This window comes from Antrostomus carolinensis, unplaced genomic scaffold (assembly GCF_000700745.2).
Source record: "Antrostomus carolinensis isolate BGI_N321 unplaced genomic scaffold, ASM70074v2 scaffold28475, whole genome shotgun sequence".
Lineage (NCBI taxonomy): Eukaryota > Metazoa > Chordata > Aves > Caprimulgiformes > Caprimulgidae > Antrostomus > Antrostomus carolinensis.
The window spans coordinates 66,181-74,914 of NW_010318875.1; positions in this window are offsets into that span (position 1 = coordinate 66,181).

Here is an 8,734-nt window from a genome sequence, read left to right on the forward strand (position 1 = left end):
GCTCAGAATAAAAATTGATAATTACCACTTACCACTTCAAAGATTATTCATCTCCTTCCTTTACTCTCTGAGTCACCAGGATTTATTTTCTGCCCCATAGGGATAACAACATCCCTTAATTATGCACAAGCTTTTGAGTTGCACATGGCACAGAAAGCTTTTACTTCTACATGACCCCAAACCAAAAACACTCAGAGAGGCTGTATTCACAAACTCCAGTATAAGAAATCAGCTTTCTCTATTTTTTTTTTCTATTTTGAAAGTGAAATGGATTTCCTTGTATTTTCTCTTATCTACTGGAATTAACATACCACCTCTTAAACAAGGCCTCTAAAACATCTGACAAACCCTTAAAAATTTAAGTAACACATTTTGATATGGAAGCAATAATATCATTCATCTACAAAGCTCCAACTATTAAAAGGGGGGGGAAATCTACATGCAGTTCAATTTATATCTAAAATTCCATAGAACATCAGGTTGTGGTTTTGTTTTTTTGTTTTGTTTTTTTTTTTTTCTTAAATAAACCAAAACCCACCTTTTATAGCATTGCCAATGATTTAAAGGAAAATGGGTACTTCCTTTTATAATCAGGTGGATTGGTTTTTCATTGAAGGTTAACTTTTTGCAGCTGCTTGAAGTTTGCAGGTAAAAATGAGTTTACTCTTGAGGAAAGATTTGTAACCCTCTTATAAATAGCTAGGGAATACTTAAGCAATGATATATTGATTTGAGATTGTTTATTTTGTTGTTTGAATGAATTTGGTACCTCTTTGCCTTCTTGTTAGGCATTCAGAAAAGGGCACTAATCAAGGTTTTTTTCTGAGTGAGATTTTTATCACAGTTTTTCTGCTAGCTCTTAAACCAGAGAAAACTATGTCAGTACATTTGAAACTGTTTATTGTGAGGACTGGGGTAGAAAGCCATGGCTCCATGATTTTAAAAAAGAAGGGAAAGGAGCAGCAACAATAAATTTTTAGCTCTGCTTCAATTCCTTCTCTCTTCTAAGGATCTGCATAAATATACTATTTGAAATATATTTTTATATTTCTACATACATATTCACGCTCTTTTTTTTTTTTTTACTAGGGTGCTAAAGCACTTCTGGAATGGATAAAAAGACTTTCAACAGAAAAGCACTTACAATCCTTAGCTGTACACTGAAACATTTAATTTGCAGTACTGAAATTTTACCCATCTGCTTGGTGATTTCTGCTTAGTGCTAGAAAATGCAGGGTGAGGGAACTTTATTTATGGGAAGTTGAATATACATGGAATACAGATATCTCCTGAGCTAGTTTTCATATTGAGGAAGTAATTTTTTACTTACTTAGGCATCCAAAGTGGAGGAAAGACATTTCTGTATGAATTCGGTGGCAATGAAGGCTCATTTTGCCTCTGCTGATACTCTATGGGAGGACACGCCTGAAGGACCCAAAATGATGGGTAGCCACCAGGCTAGAAGCAATTGTAGAATTACAATTTATCATCCTACAATCTCTGTGCAGTTCATGAGGTGCAACATAGTTTAGTGTCAGTTGCTTCTGTGCATGACGGAATGAATGTTGGTGGTAGGCATGCCATGTGGCAGTTTTCCCTTTGATAAAGGTAGTCCAACATAGTATCTTCTTACAGTTTGGGAATCACACCTCAACCACCAAAATGCCTACAGTATAGAAAACCCTGTATTGATAATTTTGACTTTGACAAATAACTGTAAAATTCTGCATCTGTGTAAAACTAGCAAAGTAATTGGGATTTTTCCAAATTCATCTAGTTGAGACCTGAAGAAGGGCTCACCTGTGCAAAGTTGTGTGCCTTTTTGCAAATTTACCTGTAGATCAAAGTTACAGCTTCTAGTAACATCTTTCCACTTATAGGTATGTTTTTAGACCACTTGGCCACAGACACCAAAACTAAGAGTATAAAAAGATGGTAATAAATATAACAAGCACAACACTTTCTGCTTCTTAAGTATCGAGCCTCAACCTGCTTGATGTAATATTTCTTAGAAGTATAAAGTCTTTAAAAGGTATAGTGCAATTGACAATCTCGACAAATATGAGCAAAGATTTTCTATTTGATAGAGAAGATCTGATGCACGGTGGAGCTTTTGTCAACATGGATCTGAAAATTGTCAAAACTCTAGATGCTTCCAGGTCAAATTTTGGCCTTTGAGCCATTTTATAATTCAATTTATGGACTTTTGGTTAAGTGAAACATACCTTAACTTGCCATCACAGACAATAATTATTTTGAGGTATGAATGTGTGAGGGCATGCTATAAAAAGATTGTTAACATGTTAGAGTATGCAACTAAAAAGAAAAATTATAATAAGCATTAACACATCCTGGGCTTACTCCATTAAATGCACAGTATGTGTCATATTCATTCACAGAATCATACAGAATCACAGAATTGCCTAGATTGGAAAAAACTAAGATCATCAAGTCCCATCATTAACCTCACACTGACAAGTCCTTGACTAACCCATGTTTGTTCCCATATTTGGAAAAAAATATTACGTTTCCATTCCTCTTTATTTCCTAGTTGACACGTGTGCTTACGTTATCCACAAACTTCAACTAAAAGCTTTAAGTTATCTTTTAGGTAAGTGTGGCCGAATCCATTACAAACTGGGACCTTCACCTTGTACCATTAAGCCTGGGAAGCAATACTGGCAGTACAAGGCAGCTTTGATGCAGCTGGGAACGTAGACAGGAGCGTTCAGTCACAGCGGCGTTTTTCTAGGGCTTGATGTCTGCAAGCCCAGGTATGTTCCCTGGCAGAGTGTGCTGAAAGCTTCTGTTACCTGTCGTGCATTTTACCAGGCAAAGCCTCACTTTCAGATGGTGCTATGTGAGAATTTTATCACCCAGGAAGAGTCTAAATTCTGCTAGCATGATACTGTATTTTTTTTATTTTACATAAGAACAGTGTTAGAGATGCAATGTAGGACAAGCAATCAGCATACCTCAGCCTGTATTGCAAAACAGAGTTAACTTGACACAGAGCCAATGGATTATAATATCATTTACTTGAAGTGAGAAGATGTAGCTTCACATAAAGAGCAATTTTCCAAGGAGTCACATTTGCAAGAGATCACAATATGCTTAAAAAGTGTTAACCTCTCCGCAACAGGCACAAAAGGGGCAGTATTATATTTCTCACTTGTTTACTAGAGGAAGCACAACATTATTTACATGTTTACAGTCAGGAGTACAGCTACCACCAGCTACACAGACTGTGTAACATTGCACTGAAATCCTTGCAAGCTTCATCTGCTGTTCTCAAATTAAGAATTCTTTTTTTGCCAATGTTTTTGCAAGTGTAGTGACTTTTATATTATTCATGTTTTGTCTTGGCTCTTCCCCAAACCATCCTTTGCATTTGTATTCCTGCAGATTTCATTGCTGTAACCTGGGTGGTTGTCATTCTTGTGTATAAATTATATCGTGATGCTAATCATTACCTGCTAGACTTCCTGTCATATGCAGCAGTGTGCAATACTAAAATTTATTTGTTCTCACCAACTTTCCAAAAGCGACTGCTGACATGAGAGAACAGTCCTCGATTGTCTCACTGCAACAAAGATTTCTTTCATCCCCAGCCATTGTTCCCTTTGATGTTATTTTATTCTTTCTGTTTTCAAATTTTGCCTGGGAGTTTTATTTGACCTACTGATCATAATGCATTTAGGTTTGTAACGGGTAATTGATGTCTAAGTTATAACTGCTGATGCAATATTTATATTCTGTCTATGGTGTGAGAGGAACTTTGCATACAAGTTCTTACAGATATCTTGATATTGCAATGCAGACAGCTCAATATAGTGCTAAGTTACTATTTCATTACAGCTGCTTCATGCTAATTCATTATTTATAAACACATTTACTTCTGGCTCAGTGAATAGTTGGCAATTTATTTCCTTACCCAGGATCTCATTTTAAGATGCCAGCCTGTTATTCTTCTGAAACTTCAGATTTGACTTACATTTTATTTACTATCAATGCCATATCAATACAACAAGCACAGTAAGGTAGTAGAGAGGTAACTACTCTCACAGGCACAAAGAGGTAACAAATACAAATGTGGCTCATTTTGGAAACTGTCCCAGAACCAGTAATTCCTGGATATAGTAGCTTTAATGCCAAAAAAAGTCATAATTTAGATTTGGGATTAGATATAAAATTAGACTAGTTCAGGTCTGGTTACACAACAATAACCCAGGCAAAATACTCCAGCCCTGAATTCCTAAGAGACATTATTTAAAAAAAAAAAAAAAAAAAAAAAGTAGAAATGTTTTTAACATAAAAATTTTTAGGCATGTTTCTTCACACAAAAGAGAATCAGTAAAAAGCAAAAGAGGGGTCATGACAGCATGCCATGCCAGGTTCTTAGTCTTCTGTGATAACAAGAATTACTATTTTTAAAGTAATAGGAAAATTACACATTTCTGGAAATTTATGAAACACGTTTGAGGGATAATTTGACATTTAAAACATAAGCACTTCAAAATAAATTACTATAAATTGTAAGATTACTTTTTGTCTTCCAGAAGATGTAACAGTTATCAAAAGACAGCAGCTTGGAGAGAATATGAGCCTAATAGCTAGATTTTAGTTTAAAAAATAAGGAGATACCAATGTTTCTTAGGAGCTTAAGCTCAGTTTTTAGGACTGCCTAATAGAATTTGAAGCCATGAAATACAGATATGCACAGTAGGATTTACAAAAGGAAATCAAATTTATGTGGGTTTTTTCTGTTTTTTTTTCCCATGAAATATCCATTTAGGACATTTTTAGAAGTATTTGAACAACTAATAGTATAGCTGGCACAGACTGACAAATTGTTCTTTTAAGTTTTGCTCCAAGTTGCTATTTGACCCGAATAGCTTGTGATACTATGTCAGCTTTGAACATGAAGCCAAGGGCCGATTTATTTTCCTTCATCAGGTTAAATAGGTACTTGAATTTGTGATCTTCTATACTGTGCTGCAGCATGGAAATCACTTCTGGCAACTGGCTGGATGATGGTTTTTTCACAATTTTTTATTTTATTTTTTATTTTTTTGCTGAAGAGAAAAAGATTCTGCTTCATTTCCAGTGCAGAAACCCTAGTTCCTCTCCCTCTTGCTGGACACTCTATCATTGTGATACTTTTAAAATTTGACCCTTTTCATACTCAGTTGGCAATGACCTAAAGTGCTTTGCAGACAAACAATCAAATAAAAGTAATAATTTTATTGTGCCACAAGACCATGACGTCCCCATTGTTGAAAAGTTCAGAAATATCAGAAACAATCCTTTTTTCTTGCTTCATCTGGACTTTTTGAAGAAAAGCAGTAAATAAAAATCTTGTATGACAAGTTTGATGTGAAACTGAATTATAAAATAGCAGTGTTATTAAATGAATATACCTCAGTTTAATTATCTGAATTTTAAAAGTAATAAAAAAAAAGAAGAAATAGAAATAAATTTTAATATGGTTAACTTCACTTAAATATACAGGGGGAAAAAAGCCCAAACTTTCTGGCTGCTTGAGCTGCACCAGCTTGTGCAAGAACTTCTGTTTTGTCAGTCCATAACTCTGCAGTATACTTAACATCTAGAAGCACACTCTCAAGCGTAATTCTAATATCTATTAATGAATATGTGCTCTATTGATTTTCTGGTTTACATTTAAAGTACTCACACCTTTTACCTTTACATAAAGCTGCACATAATTCCAAGTTAATCAGACCAGGAAACTACAGAATTTAGAAAGAACTTGCCTAAGAGCAAGAACCTGTCTGTAACCATCTGCTTCCTGGATGCAAAGAAAGAGAAATGTGAGACATATTCCCTTACTTGTCAAGGATGCATTTCTGATAACTGGGATGGATTGCAATTCAACAGCTAGATAGTGAAGATTTTTTTCCAATATAGCTTATGTAATAGAGCAAAATGCATGAAGATAGTTAAGAAACACAGTTTAAATACACAGGGACAGTAAAATGCAATGTATAGCACTTCCCAAATAGCATTAGTGAAGAAATATTAGAAAACAACCGTATACTAAAAAGTAAACTTTTTTGCCTTGCATAGAGTTTTCTAAGCTCCTCCAAAAAATAAAGATGCTCTTGAAAGAATTCAGGGTGACACTGAGGAGGTGGAGGAAGAAGCAGGATCACCAGGATTGCCAAAAGCCAATTCAATTTCCAGTAAAGACAAAAGCGGTGCAAAGTGCTGACACTTTAGAGGCTGACTTCTCAGCCTTCTCTGCAGTGGCTGGACAAGCTGATTGCTTTTAAAAATGAAAACCAAGAGATGACTGACTACTAGCCTGAGATTTGGATTGGTAACATGAGACTGAATCTTACAGTGCCCTGATGAGTGTGTCTGCCCATTCTCAGGGTGGACCACTGTCCTGAAAGATCTCAGCTCTTTCATCTGTGAGACTGGATGCTCTATGTAAATCATTTAGTGTAAACCTTTTTGACAGCTCTTTCTGGATGGTTTCATTTTGACTGTGAAGCCAACAACTCCACCACTTTTTTCCCATCAATGTCATCAAAGCCGACTTTCTTAGCAAAAGAGACAATGTCTTTCTGGAGAGCAACGATAACGTCAAAACCAACGGAGTTCAGAATAAACTCTGGCAAATATTTTTACCATAGGCCATTTATACACTGAATTGTGACCTCTTCTCAAGTAATGCTAATGTTATCTATGCCATGTATGATATTAAATTACTTCCAAAATTCATTCAGGCAGGGCTTTTCCTTACCTGTTGTCTCCTTGATAAACTTGGAGAAGGTCTCTTGTAGACAGTAGGCCTCAAAAGTGGTGATTCCTCCTTGGTTCACTGGTTGGAGTAATGGGGTCTTACAAGTGGCAGAATATGCCTTTTGCACTGGATCACGGGGTCTCCTAATTAAGCTTCTGGCAGGTTGCATTGTCCTAAACAAGGAGAATGTTGAAGTCCATGACTGTTCCTTACAGTGTTCCCTAAAGCCTCGCACCATGTAGGCACTATGAGAATTTGTGTAGTAACCTGGGCCTTTCAGTTGTTTCCATGACTGGCAGAGAGAACTTCCAAAATCCTCTTGTCACCTTGGGGTTCTCAATGCAATGAACAAGCAAAGAATTTTGTGTGCATTCTCCTTCTGCACTGCTGCCCAGCAAAAGGGTCAAACTATCTTTTAGCAGCCTTAAAGCTCAAGGCAGTTTCCCCTTCAATACACCCAATATGGATTGCGTGCCCACCACCTTCAATACAACAAGTTATGGTTAATTTAACTTTTAAAAGCAACAATTCTATATAGCCACAGGCTTAGCAGCATCACTCAAAGATTGCCTTGAACTCATGATGTTTATTATACGCAAAGATAGTTCATGATTAAAAAACCACAAATTGCAGTGATGCTGGAAGCCAGATCTCATTAGCATGAATGCAGAAGAGACACGATGGATGCTGCTGCATAGCCACAACTGAGATGCTCTATACATTTCTCCTAGCGTGATACATAACATACATACACACAAGGATATTCATGCAAGCCGACATGCTTCAGTACAGCTGGGCAGCTCAGGTGAGCTTTCAATGGAAAATGGGTGGTAGAAGATTACAGGATGGTGTTAAACAATCAATGATGCGACTCCAAAACAAATAACAGAAAGTGGCAGATAGCAGTGTGGTGCTGAAGTTACGAGTCTCCAGTTTTAAGGAATGACTAAGTAAAGTAGGAGTGAAGGGTGGAAACTGATAGAGCAGTATACATTCATGAGTGACAAAAAAAAAAAGTTAATAAGGAATGAGGTGTTTGTCATCTCTTCTACTACAAGAATGAGCAGGCAACAAAAAAAGATAGCAAATAGCAGGTTCAAAACAAAAGCAGGCGGTTCTTCACACCACACAGTTCAGCTGTGAAATCCCTTGCACAGGGTGCTGTAGTTGCTTGGAGCGTGCATGGGTTCAAACAACCGAACAAGACAATGGAAGAAAATCCATGGAAGGTTCTACAGCACAAAGAACACACATTTGGCTCAGGAAGTCCCCTCAGCAGATATCCACTGCTGGTGACTGGCAGAAGTGGGAAACTGGGTTGGATTGTCTGATCCTGTTGGGCTGCTGTGAGTGTAGGTCCACATTCTCCCCAGGGGCAGCGATTGTCTCCAGGGGCTCTCTCTGCATCAGTCGAGCAACACGAGAGGCACACTACGCTGCTATGCTTACACAGAGCTGAGGATCATGATTTCCTGGCAGCACTGCTACATAGTTCATCTCACTGCACTTACTGATGCAGGATGGGGAAGTTGTGTAGGATTTTATGGCTGCAACTATGTGTTAAAACTTTTAGATAAATGTTGGTAGAAAAGAGCACAATAAGCACACAGACACACATGCAAAGGGAGTCTTCACACCCCTATTTCCTCATCCTGCAACTGTAACTCCAGGCAGCCCAGAAGCTGGTCTGAGTCAGCACCAGAGGAGCTGTGCAATGCCATGCACTTATGTAACTACAGCTGGCTCCTTCTGGGTTGTTAAAACAGATGTTTTGGGGTTTATAGAACATTATTTCTTCCAGAATTATAGAGTAGATTTCCAGGTCGATGAAATACTGAATAAATTGGCTTTAATAAAACATTGCGTGTCCTTGTGCTCTCACTGCGAAGGACCAGTGACAGTTCACCTGCCCCAGAAAGCACCACCTTCCCCTCCCGAACACGGGACTTGCTGCCAAACATCGGT